Genomic DNA, 18,556 nt, shown 5'->3' on the forward strand with positions numbered 1-18,556 from the left:
GCCCAGAGTTTGACTTTGCTCTGGCAGAGGAGAAGGATGAAAACAGACACATTACAATGGGAATGGGAAGGAGAGTTGGAATGACGTGCACCCAGAAGGTCAAGATGACTGTTGTGAATGGAGTCTGCGTGCTCCACAAAATTGTCGCCCTCTCTACACTCAGAGGAAGCCATATCATGGACACTTCCTGCATGAGACCATGATGGAGAAGGTAGTGTTATCACTCATTTCAAATATGATGTTCTCGTAAGGGGTCTGGGATGTTAGGGTGGATTCCCTTAATGAAGAATGTATGTATGTGACTTTGCTTAGCATGGGCTGATACATGGGCAGCTACCATACGGTCCTTGATAGATCCAGATCAGGGTCGAGTGGCATGGAATGAAAGACAACTGGGGACATTTCACTGGTTTCCTCCATTTTCACTGCTATTGTGAAGGGTCATAATCTTCTGCCAGCTCCACCATTGAGGTATTGGATGGATAGTGCTCTGTGGCTTCTCTAAACCTCAAGCCACTCTATATACTCACTTTCTCCATATTTCCCACTTCTCTTCTCAAGATGGGGCTTTCTGCTCTATCACAAATATTCTCCTTCAGAAAGTGTGCCTTCCCCTCTGAAGTAGTTCATGGAGCCCTTCCATACAATTCCTCCATTTCACTGCACATTTGCTCTTACCACCCTCTCCCCAGATAGAATGGAGATAGAGTTCTCCTGCTTCTTACCTTTTTCCCATCCAGCATGTTGCCCTTTACCATTTCCAGCAGCTCAAAGAAGGTCCCATCGTCAGTTACGCCCTTCACCTCTCAACCTGTTTTGTCTCTGTAGGGACCCCTCTCTCTGTGACTCTCTGATCCACCCACCCTCCCTGTCTGGCACATTGCACCCCCAGTAGGTGGTGCAATACATCTCTCTCCACCTTCTCTCTCACCAAAATTCAGTACCCTAAACAACCCTTCAAGGTGAGGCACAGGCACATCCTCCATTCTGGTCTACTACATTTGGTGCCTGTGACGTGGTCTCTATATCAGTGAGACCAAGTGTAGACCGTGTGACACTTTGCAGGCACCTATACTCTGTCTCTAATGGCCATCTTAAGTCTTGAGCTGCTTGTCATTTCAGTTCACCTTCCCATTCCCACATTGATCTGTTTGTCCTCCTCATTCTCCACTGTCACAGTGAGGGCAAATGCAAACTGGAAGAGTAACACCTCATATTCCTCTTACTTATACCATGACTCACCACCCTGACTCCATCTGCCCATCATTCTCCCTCAATCACTCCAGCCCATTAATCTTGTTCCAGCCATAACTTACCAGCCTTTGTCTCAGCACTCCCTCCATCTCTGTGTTTTAGATATCTTCCCTATACATTCTCAGTCCTGATGTAGGGTCTTCACCTGAAACTTTGGCCACCCCTTTGACTCCACAGATGCCGCATGACTTGCTGAGTTCTTCCAGTAGTCTGTTTTGTTTTTATTTCAATCTTCAGGTCAAGTCAGATTGGCATCACTGAACTGTTGCTATTCATTCATCCATTAAATAAGCCATCTGGACTGAGCTGTTCATTATGGTCACACTCTGCACATAAGCTATTTCATGAAAAATTCTGAGTTAGATGCAGGAAGTGCCCACTGGTTGTGGCCGTATTGAATTAAAAAACTGTTCAGATTTCATGAAGAAATGCACTGCTCCTGGAGTGACTAATCAAACTTTATTTTGAAGCTTAGGCATGAGGCTGAAGCAGCAAAGAATATTTTGCACTGTCTGCTATTTATGTCAGTACTAAGGTTGAAAATTTACAAAGTCAATTGCAATATGTCTGGGAAATTGAAAACCAAGGTTCTGACAGATCGTCACTATTTTCATGTATTTATTTCTTCCACCTACAACTTGATGTAGCACTGGAGGTGGCCAATGCACAGCTGTGCATCTTAAGTAAAGCTGTCCAATTGTCTGTAATATCTCCTATTGCATGTAATATGTCATAATACAATGTTCTTTCCCCCAAAACTGTCGATTTAATTCATTTTTGAAAGTTACCACCTCTCTTTCAGGTCAAATCTTCACAAGCTTCATCAGCTTCTGCAGACTCTCTGCATAGATTAAGTTACATTGTTTCAGACCATTTGATTAGCTTTTTCTATGTCCTCTCATGAACCTTATTTACTGTGTTTTATGTATGCACATTATATCTTCTTCTTGGGCCCTTAGCTCCCAGTGAAGCACAGGCCATTGGTGACCTCCCATCTCTATCATCCCCAAGTCAACTTACGTGGTTGGAGTTCATCAATGTATCTGCAATTTATTGTGCCCACTGTACAGAGGATTGGCTTGTACAGAGCCCTGTTGACCAGCCTTATGCGTTCCTACTTCTCATGACAGGGACGTAGGATTAGACTTTGAGAGGCATGTACAGTATATGCATTTATTTACATTGGATCGTCTTCTATTCACACTCTGCCTAATCCCCCCCCCCCCCAAGGTAATTTTTACGTGATTTTTCTTTTCACTTCTTTATTTCAAGGGAAGTGGACTTTGCAGGCTGAACCAACATATAATTACTCATCCCTAGTCGGCCTTGAGAAGGTGGTGGTGAGTTGTTTTCTGGAACCTCTGAAGTCCTTAAGACATGAGTATACCACAATGCTGTGAGGGAGAGAATTTCAGAGTTCTGGCCCAGCAGTGGTTCAAGAACAGCAATAAATTTCCAAGTCAGCACAACTTCCAGCTGGTAGTTTCCTTGTTTCTTCTGTCCTTGTTCTCTAGTTGGTAGAGGCTGTGGGTTTAGAAGGAGCTGTCTACAGAGTCTTGGTGAGTTGCTGCAGTGCCTCTTGTATATGGTTGATGCACCATCAATAACTCTTGGAGATGTGAGGTGAGATATAGGCTTTTATTGGCTGGAAGAAAGAACAAGCAGCAATTGACCACCACACTGCATCCTGGAGACTGAGGTCGGGGCGGAGTTCCCTATCGCCTTTATACCAGGGTCAGTGGGAGGAGCCACAGGAGCAGTCAGCAGGGGGGCGTGTCCGGACAGGTATATGTAGTTCACCACAATGGTACAAACTGCTACTATTCTGTGTTGGTGCATTGCAGCTCCATTTGTCAGATCGTGGTTTGATTCCCGCCGCTGTTAGGAGTTTGTACATTCTTCCTGTGACTACATTGGTTTCCGCCAGTTTCCCCCATATTTCAAAGGCAGATGGTTAGGGTTAGTGAGCTATGGGCATGTTACGTTGGCATAGAAAGCAAAGAGACATGGCACATACCTTACTGATTTGATTTGATGTAAACGATACCTTTCACTGTGTGTTTTAATGTTTCTGCGGAAAATGAAGCCCATCTCTCTTCAAACTTTGAGCCTGCCATCATAACCATAAAGGCGGCTGATGCCCAATGACACTATGAATGTTGAAGACAATTTTATGGGGATGTTTATGAATTTATAGTACCAACCTCTGAGATTTCAATCTGTTACAAATTCTGAAAACAAACAGATCAGCACATTATTATTTAGTGTCGTGACTGGGGGAATTAATTAGAATAATGATGGACAGGGAGCACTTACCAACCCATCAGAGTAAAGTGCTTAGTTTAGTATACAAAGGAGAATTATGAGGAGAGGGACCAACTAATTGGTGTTCACCAAGTAGATGGCTCCACTGCTGTCTGCCAGAGCTCCTAATCACTGGTCTATTGCTTTCTATCAACAATGACGATATCTTGATACTGGAATACTGTGATTGAGGTTAATCAGCATATCACACTGATCCCTCATCAGCGATTTCTGAGCTGCACTGACTGTGGTCTCCCGATGAGGAAGTCAGGAATCCAGTTGCAGAGGGAAGCACAGAGGCCCAAGTTTTGGAGCTTATTGATTAGAAATGAAGGTCACATTGTGTTGAACACTGAGCTACAATCAAGAAACAGCAGCCTGGATAGATACTGTTACTGTCCAGGTGATCCTTGCTATTAACATCCTGGTGTACCATTGACCAGTAGCTGAACTGGAGTATTCCTATGCACAATGTGGCTACAAAGACAGATAAGAGGCAAGGATCACTGTGGCAAGCAACTTCCAGCTTAACTGCTCAAAACCATCTACCATCTCCAGTGCTCAGGTTAGGAGTGAAATGGAATTATCTCTACTTGCCTTGATGAGTGCAGCTTCAAAGACTCTCAAGAAATTCACCACTATACAGGAGACTTGATAGGCGCCACATCCATAACCATTCAATCACACCATCAAAGTTTAAAGGGAGATAGGCTTCATTAGCTGCATGTGCATCAAAGCACATGGTGAAAAGTATTGTTTACGTCAAATCAAATCAGCAAGAGATATTAACATCTAGTCTTATATAACATACCATTTTTAGAATCTGTAACTGATTGAAATATCAAAGGTTCCAGCTTGCCGAGCAGTTCCTAGGACTGGCATACTAAATCTACAGCAGAATGTTCCCAAAGTGTTAAGAAGACTGTTGTAGGCTAAACTTACTTTAAAATCTGAAAAATGAAATAGATTCCCTGTGACCTAAAGTGCACTAGGAGTACTTAAAAACTGACATTGCATGAGAACCCATTTTAATTACTTACAGAATTACGCTCTTTGTCATTGGAATTATTTGACTGTTCCCTATTGCAATGATACTTCCAATGAAACGATATTATTTTCTTCAAATTCCTTTGCTCTGTCATCTCTACCTGTTTGAAAATGCTTTGTGCTATATCCTGGGATTGTGTACAAAGGAATAAGAGTAAATTTCTCAGTGTTTTTATTCTGCTGGATGCTGTGCCTTTTGAGACAGTAGATACTCTGAAACTTAAGTTACTCAGGCATTTAAGCCTCAAAGAGAGAAATAAGCTATTTCTAATGCCTACTTTTTATTTCACTAAGTGCAAGCGTAATAAGATAGAAGCTTTGGTTGGAAAATAATTGGTGTATGGGAAAGTGAAACTACAGACTAAGTAGAAATTCTGGACTGGAATGGAAAGAACACAACAAGTGTACGTCGAATAAGAAATTTATTTCTAAATTTAGAATTGGAAACATGGGTTGGAGTATGATGGATGTTGTGTTCTTTTATATTAATGCATACCGTAGGTTTCTGATAAAGAACCATATTCTGGAAGAATAGAACTTTTATTTACAACAGCAACAACCACATGTGTCTTACAGTGCCATGCTTCCAGATCTTTCTATCATTTCTGCGCATGCTCAGAACTCTCTCCAATCACATTCTTACACATGATATCACCACATCTTCCTTTCCTTAAAAAGAAAAACAATTAGCAACTTTGACCAGAACAAATGCATAATTTGACATGTCTCTATCAGTCTCTCTGGGGGTTTCTGAACACAAGTAAACCTTCTAAGTGGTTCACACAGTTCTTGTGTTTCGTTGTTATTTCCATGTTTGTCTGGTCTGCATCAGTTAACTGAAACTCAAAAGTTGGCACTTTCTTGAGGTCTTTGAGATTTCTTCTTAACTCTGCTCCTTCTTCTGTTTGGACCAAGTATGATCGGGGTTGTACTTCTTCAAGTACTGTAGCTTTCTGTGTCCATGTGTTCATTTTGTCTTGTATCCTCACTTCATCTCCTTGGTGCAGTTCAAGTAACGGACGAGAACATCTATCAAAGTATGTTTTCTGCTTTGCTTTGTGATCATCTTTCCATCTTTTCACTTGTTCACCTTCCTCTGTTCTCAGAAGGCTCTCATCTACTGACAGATTGGATCTCAAACGGCATCCCATCAAGAGCTGAGCAGGTGAAAATCCACATTCAAGTGGAGTACTGCGATAGGCTAACAAAGCTTTATAAAAATCACCTCCACTATCTTCTACTTTGTGCATCAGTTTCTTACCGACTACTGTGCTCAACTAATCCATGGACTGAGGGAAAAATGGACTAGATGTTGTATGAACAAAGCCCCATTCACGAGCAAAATGTCTCATGCATTCACTACTGAATTGTGGACCATTGTCTATGAAAACTCCATGTCTGGAAAAAACTGATTTCATGCATGTAATTACATTCTCTGCAGTTGTTCTGCTCAGACCGCACACCGGGATACAATGAGTAGTAATCTGTTATTAATAGATAATCTTTGTTGTCAATTACAAAAAGATCATCACTTACCTTCTGATAAGGTCTCTGTGGACTAGGATGTGGATGCAGTGGCTCCTTAGGGTTGCTAGGTTGGTATTTAAGGCATATTTGACAAGAAGACACCAATTCTGCAATTTCTTGATTCATCCTCAGCCAAAACATCACTTCCCACGCCCTTCTCTTACACTTTTCAATACCTAGGTGGCCTTCATGAATTTTCCCAAGCATTTCTTTTGTACAATATCCCATCCACAACAGGAGGTTCTGATCTGTGGTTCAATAATCTTGTACTCCTAAGGTACAATCATGCTTATTATCTGGCCATCCATCTGTCACCACTTGTATTACCTGACTGAGAATTTTGTTCTTCTCTGTCTCAAGACGCAGCAGTTCCCACTTTTTGGGAGCAACAGGTATAGTCTCTAGATCATATTAACAAATGCCTGAACATCAACAGCGTCCCTGTGACTGTCTTTTGTTGTTGGATCCACAGCTCTGGAATGTGTGTCAGCCGTGTGCATGAATTTTCCAGGTGTGTCTGACACATTCAATACATATCTTTGCAATTTGATCATCATTCACTGAATTCACAAAGGACAGTTGCTTAAAGGTTTGCGAAGCAATGCAATCCGAGGTTTATGATCAGTTTCAACACCAATGGATTGCCCTGACAAAAACTGATGAAATCTCTCGCAAGCAAGCATAACGCTGAGCAATTCTTTTTCAATTTGGGCACACCTTGTGTCTGGATCAGGTAATGAATGAGATGCATATGCCACTGGCAGCCACTCCCTATCATGTCTCTGGAGTAATACTGACCCTAAGCCTGCTTGAGATGCATCACATGAGAATTTAAGATTAAAAAAATTACAGAACTGGAGACAAATTTGTAAAGAATGCTTAACCACAGGATATAAATTTAATCACATGAGATTTTGATGGGTCTCTCAGCATCATAGAATTTCAACACAGGTTCTTTAGTGAGCAGTTTCTTGAGATTTTGCCATGCCTTCTCCTGTTCATGATTCCAGCTCCATTTGTTTTTCTTTTCTGTTAGCTGCCTCAATGGAGCACGCTGTTCTAAAAGGTTGGGTATGAATTTTCCCATGTAGTTGACCATTCCCATGAACCTTTGAACATCCTTTTTACATTGCGGTCTTGGCATGTTCTCAATAGCAGAAACCTTCAATGGATCAGGATGCACACTCTCATTGCTGATGATATCACCCACAAAGCTAAGTTCAGTCACTCCTAGCTGATGTTTGTCTTTATTCAACTTCAGGTTTGCCTTGCGTGTTGCCTCAAAGACTTGTCTGAGTCTGGCTCTTGTTTAGATGATTCCCAAACAATAATATCGTCCATGGAAGTATCTACGCCCTCAATGTGCTCATATAGCATGTGAATAGTTTTATGGTACACTCCAGGGGCTGATGCAATTCCAAACGGATGCTGAAGAAAACAGTATCTGGCAGAAGGAGTGTTAAAGGTGCACAACTTTGAACTCAGTTCATCTAGTTTAAGTTGCCAGAATCCAGAGGATGCATCTAATTTACTAAAGTACTTTGCATTAGCAAACTATGATATAATGTTTTCATGAGTAGGTAATTTTAATTGCTCTCTTTTAATGGCTCAATTCAAGTCTCTTGGATTTAAGCAAATCCTGAGTTTTCCATTTTTCTTATCAACAATGACAAGCGAATTGACCCATTCAGTTGGTTCATCAATTTTTTTTATGACTCCCAGCCTTTCCATTCTGTCAAGCTCTGTTTTCAGTTGATGACATAATGCAAAAGGTACTTTTCTACATGGATGTACTATGGGTGGCACTGTGTTGTCAATTTTAATCATGTGCTCTCCTGGAAGACAACCCTTTGAACAAGTCCTCATACTCTTTCATCAAGTTACTGCATTCTGACTCTGTGTCACTGTCCAGGACTAAGACTCTTTTCACCAAATTCAGTCTCTCACAGGCAGATAAACCCAGTATTGACTGTACATTCCTTGGCACCACCAAAGATGAAAGTGTGTGCACAGTATTTTTGTGTGATACTTCTACCACACATGTTCCTTTAACTGGAATGTCTGTACCTGAATACCCAGTCACTTTTATATTTGTCTGATGTAACTTTGGTCTTGGCTTTAATGCATTAAACTCAGATTTTGCAAGAACATTTACTTGTGCTCCGGTATCAAGTTTAAACAGAATATTGTTTTGGTTTACTTGTAATGGAATAGTCAAGTCATTCTTACGTTGTCTGTTTTCACAAAGCACATCTATATAAAATTCCTCAAGTTCATTTTCAAGCACTGCATTTACTTGTTTTATTTTCTTTCTACTTCTGCAACGGCATGAAAACTAATTACTCTTACTTACCACAGTTGCTGCACATTTTCCTATATGCTGAACACTGTTTTGGCTGATGCTGTCGCCCACAGCAATCACATAGCTTTTCTCTCTCAGGTGACGTCTTGCTCTCTGTCGGTTTTGTTCTTGTTTTGTTATTTTTTCTAATATGTTCACGCTTTCTCACAGCGTCTCCAAGATGTAATGGCATTTTAATACCAATCCCCTTATCTCTCCAGACGTTGCAGCTCTCAATGAAAAGCTCTTTAGCCTGTGACGTCATTGTTTCCAAAGCTTTGCAGAGCATCAAAGCTTTTTCCAAAGCTATGTCTTGTTCTCTTAACAGTCTTTCTCTCAGACCATTATCCAGAATGCCATAAACAATTCTCTCTTTAATGGGAGAGTCTGTCAGTTCTCCAAACTCGCATGTTTTACCCCGGTGTCTCAACTCAATAACATATTGATCAATAGTTTCACCAGCTCTCTGCTTGCATGTAAAAAATTTATACCGCTCATACATCACATTATGCTTTGGTATACAAAATGCTTCAAATTTGTCCATTATCAATTTTAGATTTAAATTATCTCCATTTTCAAAAGAAAAATGGCTATATACTTCAATTGCATTATCATCTATTACGTGGAGTAGAAGCGCAGCTTTCGTTTTCTCTGGTTTTCTATCCACTCCAATCGCCGATAAATAAATTAAAAAACATTGCTTAAATTTTCTCTAGTTCTCAGCTACGTTCCCAGACAATTGAAGTGTCGGTGGAGGTTGTAGCCCTTCCATTTGTAAAGCTGTTAGCAGACACCAAAACAGTTCAAACTCTTTTCGATTATCTTTGATTCTCCCGTGTTAGGTAACATATTATTCTTCCAGACCGACTTCTAACACCATGTTGCGTTCGTTTATATTAATATGTACAGTGGGTTTCTGATAAAGAACCATATTCTGGAAGAATAGAACTTTTATTTACAACAGCAACAACCACACGTGACTTACAGCGCCATTCTTCCAGATCTTTCTATCATTTCTGCACATGCTCAGAACTCTCTCCAATCACGTTCTTACACGTGATATCACCACAATGGAGACACAAGAGATTGCAGGTGCTGGAAGCAGCTATAACAATCTGCTGGAGAAACTCAGTATCTGTGGGAGAAAAGGAATTGTTGGCATTTCAGGTTGAAACCCTGCATCAGGTCTCAACTTGCTTTTTTTAATTGGAAAATCCAGTGCTTCATTTCAGATGTCGATAATTATAATGTACAAATAGAATCAGGAATCCTTTGCAGTTGAATTTGAAACTTGGAATCTCAACACTACGATCACTTTCATCACTTTACACTTAAGTAGACTTCATGTGTTTTTTGTTCTAAATGAGGTTGAGTGGGATAATAAATCAGTCATGATGGAATAGCGGAGCAGACTCAAGGGCTGAGTGGCCCAATTCTGCTTCTATGTCTTATAGTCTTACATTCTAATTTATGTTTCTTTTTTTTGAGAATGCTGCTTATACAGTGTGGTATCTTAAGCACATATATACAGTATATATAGCTATGATGCCTAAGACTTTTGCATAGCACTGTATTTGTCAAAGTGGATCCAAGAGTGAGTTTTTAAATCTCACAGGAGCAAAGGATGTTAGGAATGGCGAGGCTGGAGTGCCAGAGGAGGGGTGTGGGTCAAGAGAAGGAGTGCCGGGTTTGAGGGTGGGGTGGCACAGGTGCAGACAGACCCAGCCCTGAGACACCAGGCAAGGTCATTTGATCCCAAACAACAGAATAACTCTCTGGTGCTCCTTCCTCTCGCCCTTCTCCTATTCCCATCCATGATTCCCTTCTCCCTGCCCCCTTCCCACTCTTAGACCTCAGTAGAGACACATTACAAAATCAGCTTTATCATCATTCATATAGGTTTGCTTTGCAGCAGCAACACAGTGCAATACATAAAACTAATACAGTACTGTGCAAATGTCTCAGACACCCTAGCTATATATGTGCCTAAGACATTCATACAGTACTATATTAATTTTAAATGTTTAAATGATTCAGCACAGACTAGATGGGCTGAAGGGCCTGGTTCTGTGATGTACTTTTCTATGACTCCATGATGATATATGTTAGTGCTGCTGCTGTACTTGTGCATATGACAATAAACTCGACTTTGACATTGTCTTTGAGCTTACATTGCTAGTCACTTGTAGCCATTCACTTTATAATAGCTAATCAGAATCCTCGAAATGACGGAAGTGAGCAAACCTTAGATAACAAATTTTTTTGCTGCAGCTGTATCCAGCTTTTCACCAGATTAAATAATTGACACAGGAAATGAAATTACCTTGTACAAGAAAGGATGCTTGGTTTACATGTGACTGCAGACATGTGTTGGTGGTTGACACTTAGGACCTGACAGTTACTACCTGAATTGTTAAGACTTGCCTGAGTTTCATGGTGCTTGACTAGTGTGATTGATGTGGCCTCACCAGTTCCCCACATAAATAGAGAATAACTTCCATACTTTTTATTCTGACGTCTTCCCCCTTCCCTCCCAATCCTGAAGAAGGATCTCAGCCTGAAATATTGACTCTGTATTCATCTCTATTTCTGCTACCTGGCCTGCTGAGTTCCTCCAGCATTTTGTGTGTGTTCCTCCATATTTGCAGATTACTTCATTACAAATAATACCATATGACCAGAAGATATAGGAGCAGAATTAGGCCACTTGGCACATCGAGTCTGCTCTGCCATTTCATCATGGCTGATCCAATTTTCCTTTCAGCCCCAATCCCTTTCCTTCTCCCCTTATCCCTTCATACCCTGACCAATCAAGAATCTATAAACCTCTGCATTAATTATACATAAAGACTTGGCCTCCACAACTGCTTGTGGCAAAGAATTCTACAGATTCACCACTCTCTGGCTAAAGAAATGCCTTCTCATCTCTGTTCTGAAAGGATGCACCTCTATTCTGAGACGGTGTCCTCTGGTCTTAGACTCTCCTACCATAGGAAACATCCTCTCCACATCCACTCTATCAAGGCCTTTTACCATTCTATAGTTTTCAATAAGGTCACCCTTCATATGACAAGCCATTCAAACCTCCAATCATTTTTGTGAAGGTCCTTTGAACCCTCTCCAGTTTCAGTACTTTCAGTACTTCCTTTCTAAGATAAGGGGCACAAAACTGCTCATGATATTCCAAGTGAGGCCTCACCATTGCTCTATATACATCTTTGCTTTTATATTCTAGTCATCTTGAAGTGAATGCTAACATCGCATTTGCCTTCCTCAGCACAGACTCAACCAAATATTAACCTTTAGGGAATCCTGCACAAGGACTCCCAAGTCCCTTTGCACCTCTTTTTTTTGTATTTTCTCTCCATTTAGAAAATAGTCAACCTTCTCATTTCTTCTACCAAAGTGCATGACCATACACTTCCCGACACTGTATTCCATCTGCCATTTCTTTGCTTATTCTCCTAATCAATCTACGTCCTTCTGAAGCCTCTCCACTTCCTCAAAACTACCTGCCCCTCCACCTATCTTCATATCATCTGCAAACTTTTCAACAAAGCCATCAACTCCATCATCCAAATCATTGACATATAATTTAAAAATAATTCGTCCCAACACAGACCCCAGTGGAACGCACTAGTCACCAGCAGCCAGTCAGGAAAGGCCCCCTTTATTCCCACTCTTTGCCTCCTGTGAATTAGGTACTGCTTTATCCATGCTAGAATCTTTCCTGTAATACCATGGGCTTGTAGCTTGTTAGGCAGCCTCATGTATGGCACCTTGTCAAAGGCCTTCTGAAAATCCAGTACACAACATCAACCAATACACCTTTGTCTATCCTGCTTGTTATTTCTTTAAGAATTCCTATAGATTTGTTAGGCAAGATTTTTCCTTGAGAAAACCATGCTGACTATACCATATTTTATTATGTCCCTTCAAGTACCCTGAGACCTTATCCTAAACAGTGGACTCCAATATCTTCCCAACTACAGATGTCAGACTAACTGCCTGTCTCCCTTCTTGAAGAGTGGAGCGACATTTGCAATTTTCCAGTCTGAGGGAACCATTTCAGAATCCAGTGATTCTTGAAAGATTATTACTAATACCTCCACAATCTCTTCAGCCCCCTCTTTCAGAACTTTCAGAGTATCCACCGTCTGGTCCAGGTGACTTATCTACCTTCAGATCTTCCAGTTTCCCAAGAACCTTCTTTTGAGTAATGGTAACTTCACACACATGCTCCCTGATACGTGGAACTTCCACCATACTGCTAGTGTCTTCCACAGTGAAGACCGATGCAAAATACTTATTCAGTTCCTCTGCCATTTCCTTGTCCCTCAATACTGCCTGTCCATCATTGTTTTCCAGTGGTCCTATCCATACTTGCCTCTCTTTTACACTTTATGTATCTGAAGAAACATTTGGTATCCACTTTAATATTATTGGCTAGCTTACTTTTGTATTCCATCTTTACCTTCTTGGCACGTGGCCTAGTGATCTAGTGATCTGAAGGTTGCTAGTTCGAGCCTCATCTGAGGAAACATGTTGTGTCCTTAAGCAAGGCTCTGCAATGACATTGGTGCCAAGCTGTATCAGCCCTAGTGCCCTTCCCTTGGACAACATCAGTGGCGTGGAGAGGGGAGACGCAGCACAGGCAACTGCCGGTCTTCCATACAACCTTGCCCAGGCCTGCGCCCTGGAAACTTTCCAAGGCACAAATCCATGGTCTCACAAGACTAACGGATGCCTATATTATATATTTACCTTCTTAATAACTTTTTTAGTAGCCTTCAATTGGTTTTTAAAAGCTTCCCAATCCTCCAACTTAACACTAGTTTTTGCTCTATTATGTGCCCTCTCTTTTGCTTTTATTCTGAATTTAATTTCTGTTATTAGCCATGGTTGTGTCATCTTTCCTTTAGGGTACTTATTCCTCTTTGAGATGTATATATCCTGTGCCTTTCAAATTGCTTTTAGAAATTCCAGCCATTGCTGCTCTGCTGTCATCCCTGCCAGTGTTCTTTTCCAGTCAATTCTAGCCAACTCCTCTCTCATGCCTCTGTAATCCCTTTTTCTCCACTGTAATACTCAGACATCTAACTTTACCTTCTCCTTCTCAGATTTTAGGGTGAATTCTGTCATATTATGATCACTGTCCCCTTAGGGGTATTTTTTACCTTAACTCTTTAATCAATTCTGGCTCGTTATACAATAGCCATTCCAGAATAGCTGATCTTCTAGTGGGCTCAGCCACAACGTGATCTAAAAAGTGATCTCATAGGCACTCTAGAAATTCCCCATCCTGGAATCCGGCAATATCCTGATTTTCCCAAATCTATCTGCATATTGAAATTCCCCATGACTATTGTAATATGTCCCTTTTGGCATACATTTTCTATCTCCCATTGTAATTTGTAGACCACATCATTACTACTGTTTGGGAGTCTGCATACAGCTCCCATTGGGTCTTTTAACCCTTGCAGTTCCTTAGCTCTATCCACAAAGTTTCTACACCTTCTGACCCTACGTCACCTCTTTCTAATGATTTGATTCCAGTTTTTACCAAGAGAACAACGCCGTCCCCTCTGCCTTCCTGCCTGTCCTTTCGATATAATGTGTATCCTTGGATATTAAGCTCCTATCTATAATCTTCTTTCAGTCATGACTCAGTGGTGCCTACACATCATACATGCCAATCTGTAACTGTGCTACAAGTTATTCTACCTTATTCCATATACTGCGTGCATTCGACTTTAGCACCTCCAGTCCTCCAATAACTCTTTTTGATTTTGACCACCTTTTACGTTGCAACTCATCCTGTTGACTGCAATTTTGCCCTATCAACAGCCTCTCTTCATTACACACTGCTTCTGTTTATAAACCAGCTGCCTCAACTTCAGCACTATCATCTACCTTTCCTATGATACTTCTTGCATTGAAATGTACACAGCTCAGGACCATAATTACACCATGCTCAATCTTTTGATTCCTAACTTTGTCTGAGGTCTTATCCACATCTGCCTCCACAACCTTTCCACTAACTCCACTAACACCAATTGGTCACTGGCCGAGGCTCTTTTACGTAAATTGCCGCAAAAATTCACCTTTAAAATCTCAATCACTGTTCTGATTGAGAAGTAGCACAATCTCCCTGCCATGGATTGTCCCACTCAGAGAAAACCAGCACAAACCTCTGCTTTTAAATCTTGAATGCAGACCTGATTGAAAGGTAGCACTTTTTGCACTCTGCCTCTTGCTGATTGGTTGCTCTTCAACTCAGAGAAACTGCCATGAAACTTGGTCTTTAAAGTCTTGATCACCGTCCCGATTAAAGGTAGCTTTCTATTGCACGCCCTGCCGTGGATTATCCAACAATAAATGGTAACATTCCGTTCACTTTCCTAGTTACCAGGAGGGCCAGATACCTCTACATTGCAGAGCTCTGCAGTATTTTGTCAATTCCTACCAAAATAAACAACTTCACATTTCCTTCACATTTTACTCTATAATCTTTGCCACCCCATTTCCTTGTGACACTTTTAAATCTGTTTCATAACTTACTTTCCCAGTAACATTGTGACATCAAAATAATTAATATGAATCATAAAGAAATGAAGCTCCACACCCCATTCATTAAAGCTTGTGAACCAAAAAAAGACCAACTTATCTTTCCTCTCTATCTCCTGATGGTCATATTACCTCGTTCATTCTAAAATATCATCTGATATGGAGTGTTCCATTTTTTGCAATAACCTTTGATACACCTTTTCATATGCTTTCTGGAAGTACAAATATGGCAGTTCCCTTTAAGTATATTTGCTGGGCTTGCTACACTCCCAAAGGACTCCAATCAGTTAATCAATTATGATTTTCCTTCCATGAAACAATGTTGAGATTTCCCAATTACTTGGTTTTGATCTTGATAACTTCTAAGTGCCCTGGAGTAATAATAACTGCTCATTAAAAGTTCAATTTTGTTTACTGTGTCACTTATATTGTGTCTTTAGTGATTTCTGTATCTATATTTCCATACATCCTTCCTTATTGCATAAGACATACAACTAGGGGAAAATGCCATTTTCACTTGGCTGTAGTGCAACAGGGACATAGGGCAAGCTTTCATGATAAAACCGGCAATAGGCCAGGGAAATTTTAATTGTCCCCCTCTATTGCCAAACTGACAGCTTGTCAGCAACTTTCCAACAGAGAAAAGGCCACAACTGACTCCAGGTTAAAGAGGCCAAGTCAAGATGCTTGGCTACAGCTTTCCAGCACCCCCAAAGCTCTCAAAGTTGGCCAAGGCCCAAGTGACAAAATCAGTGTTGCTGTCATCAACCTGAAAACATGGCTTATTTTAGAGAGAGTAATACCATCAAGTTATGTATTTCATCTAAAGTTGTGTTGTTACCTTAATTGTTTTGTGGAATTCTAATTTATTCCATTCATGAGGCATAAGGCGAGAGTGGATATTGAACTGCTGGAAGCTTATGCTAAGGAGGTAGTAACAGGGGAGAAAGAAATGGCAGATGAACTTAAGTATTCTGCATCAGTCTTCACTGCAGAAGATACCAGCAGAATGCCAGAAATTCAAGAATTAAAAGGAGGCAGAAGTTGATGTAGTTGCCATTACTAAGGAGAAGATGCTTGAGAAGTTGAAAGGTATTAAGGTAGATATATTACCTGGACCAGATGGACTATACACCACGATTATGAAAGAAGAAACAGAAGAAATTGTGGAAGCACAAGTAATGATCTTTCAAGAATCACTAAATTCTGGAATGGTTCTGAAGGACTAGAAAATTATGAATATCACTCCACTCTTTTAGAAAGGAGAGAGGCAGAAGAAAGGAAATTATAGGCTAGTCAGCCTGACTTCAATGATTGGGAAGAGTTTGGAGACCATTATCAAGGATGAGGCTTCAGGCATTTGGAAGCACATGATAAAATGGGCCAAAGTCAGCATGGTTTCCCAAAGGGAAAGTGTTATCTAACAAATACGTTGGAAGTCTGAGGAAATAACAGGGAGGATGGACAAAGGAGAATCAGTGGATGGTGTTTACTTGGATTTTCAGAAGGCCTTTGACAGGTCTGTAAAGAAAGTAGAGTATTACATGACAGATACTAGCATGGATAGAAGATTAGTGGACTGGCAGGAGATAAAGAGTGGAAATAAAGGGGACCTCTTCTGGTTGGGCTGTTGTATTGTTCTGAAGAGATCAGTGTTGGGACAGCTTCTTTTCATGTTATATGTCAATGATTTGAATAACGGAATTAATGGCTTTGCGGCCGAATTTGCAGATGATACAAAGAAAAATGGAAGGGCAGGCAGTGTTGAGGAAGCAGCGAATCTGTAAAAGGACAGATTAGGAGAATGGGCAAAGAGGTAGCAGATGGAATCATGTGTTGGGAAATGTATGGTTATGCACTTTGGTAGAAGGAATAAAGATATAAACTATTTTCTAAATGGGGAGCAAATTCAGATATCAGAAGTGAAAAGGGACTTGGGAATCCCCATGCAGGATTGCCTAAATGTTAACTTGCAGGTTGCATCATTGATAAGGGAGGCAAGGGCAAATTCATCTCTAGAGAACTAGAATATAAAAGCAAGGATGTAATGCTGAGGTTTTACTAGACATTGGTCAGACTGCAGTTGGGGTATTGTGTGCCGTTTTGGGCCCCTTATCTGAAAAAGGACGTGCTGGCATTAGAGAATGTCCAGAGGAGTTTCACAAGAATGATCCTGGCAATGAAAGGGTTAACATGTGAAGAGCATTTGATGACTCTGGGGCTATATTGCTGGAGTTTAGAAGAATGAGGGGTCTCTTATTGAAACCTATCAAATATTGAAAGGTCTAGATACTGTGGACATGGAGACGATGTTTCCTATAATGGTGGGGTCTAGGACTTGTGGATACAGCCTCTGAATAGAAGGACATCGTTTTAGAATAGAAATTTCTTGGCCAAGGCTAGTGATCATTGCTGTATTGGAGGGAAATGAGAGATTTTGTGTTCTGTGTTTGACCAAGATATGGCTTACTCCCAGCACACTAGATACGGTGATCAGAATCAAAGGCTTCATGGTCCATAGGATAGTCCAAACTGCAGATTCAGAAAAGGCAAAAGTTAGAGGAATATGTTTCATGATAAACTCTCAGTGGTGCTCCAATATGACTTTATTGAACTTTTATGACTTTATATGCTTTTATTGAACTTATGGTCTCCCAACCTTGAACACCTAATGATCAAATGCCATCTGTTCTATTTATCAAGGGAGTTCTCCATAATCCTGACTGTAGTTTACATACCACCAGTGGCTGACTATAATCAAGCTCTTGAGATTTAGCATGATGCCATTTCCAAACAAGAAACAGTTGGTTTCAATCCATTTCAAATCATAGTCAGGGAGATAACCAGGCTTGCTTGAAGAAATCCCTGCCCAATTATCATCAGCAAATAACCTATAACACCAGAGGTTCCAACGCACTAGACCATTGTTAAACTTAGATAAGCAATGCCTACCGTTTCACGCCCAGACCGCATTTTGTTAAATCTGAACACTTGGCTGTCCTTTTCCTACCTGCAAAGCTCCGGAGATTCAGACAACAAGGGGGTAGTCATAGGAGACAGCTATGGGATTTCTTCGAGTCAGTGTACTGGGTCGTGTACAAGGACTCATCTGTGGATCTGAATGAATACATCATGGTTGTCACGGACTTCATATTAGAGAGAAGTGTGTCCCCACAAAATCATACAGATGATCCAGCAAGAAGCCCTGCATTGACCATGGGATCTGCAAATTTGCTGAGGACCCAATTAGAGGCATTCAAATCTGGTAACCAAAAAAATTTTTTAAAAGAGTTCCAGGTACAATTTTTGGAAAGCCATGTCATGGGAAAGTGGCAATTCCAGACTAAACCTGAATCATGAAGGATGCTCAACAGTTGTAGCAGGGCTTGAATGCTATCACCTCTTACAAAGTAAAATGATGCAACATAGATGACAGCAGGGGTTCACTTCCAGATGAGCTCAGTGCCTTCTATGCTCGCTTTGACCATCGAAACATGGAGGAACCATCATGAACTC

General features: G+C 40.8%; 1 protein-coding gene across 10 annotated transcripts in view; it reads left to right on the top strand.

Annotated features, from left to right (window-relative positions):
• Window positions 1-18,556, top strand: part of LOC140740746 (beta-1,3-galactosyl-O-glycosyl-glycoprotein beta-1,6-N-acetylglucosaminyltransferase-like) — a 74,534-nt gene that overhangs the window by 36,546 nt on the left and 19,432 nt on the right. The window lies entirely within an intron of this gene.

The sequence above is a fragment of the Hemitrygon akajei genome, chromosome 2, assembly GCF_048418815.1.
Source record: "Hemitrygon akajei chromosome 2, sHemAka1.3, whole genome shotgun sequence".
In the NCBI taxonomy this organism is placed as follows: Eukaryota; Metazoa; Chordata; class Chondrichthyes; order Myliobatiformes; family Dasyatidae; genus Hemitrygon; species Hemitrygon akajei.